This window comes from Macrobrachium nipponense, chromosome 11 (genome assembly GCF_015104395.2).
Source record: "Macrobrachium nipponense isolate FS-2020 chromosome 11, ASM1510439v2, whole genome shotgun sequence".
Lineage (NCBI taxonomy): Eukaryota > Metazoa > Arthropoda > Malacostraca > Decapoda > Palaemonidae > Macrobrachium > Macrobrachium nipponense.
The window spans coordinates 80,947,375-80,947,849 of record NC_061087.1 but is presented as its reverse complement, the minus strand read 5'-3'; positions in this window follow the sequence as shown (position 1 = coordinate 80,947,849).

The following is a 475-nucleotide window of genomic DNA, read 5'->3' as shown; positions in this document are numbered from 1 at the left end:
GATAGCTTGAACTGTAAAGATGGGAGGGTAAATTACATGCCACACTCCTCTGAGATGCACCCAGTGAAGAAGAAGCTGCGACTGGTCTTTGACAAAGTGACCTATCAAGGCACTCTGAATGATCATCTCTTCCAAGGGCCTGATTTGACCAACACATTACTGGGTAGTAGTACTTAAGTTTCTGCGACAGATTGTATGCAGTTACTGCAGACATAGAGGAGATGTTTCATCAGGTGAAGGTGCCAGTCGAAGATAGAGATGCCTTAAGATTCTTATGGTGGATTGGTGATGACTTGAGCATTGAACCTGATGAGTTTTGTATGAGAGTACATATATTTGGTGCTCAATCATTGCCAAGCTGTGTAAATTTTGCACTTCGTCATGCTGCAGATAAATTGGGCCAAAATTACGATGCTGAAGTAGCTTTGTCAGTCAAAAGACTTTTCTATGTCGATAACCTCTTGAAGGTGAGTAG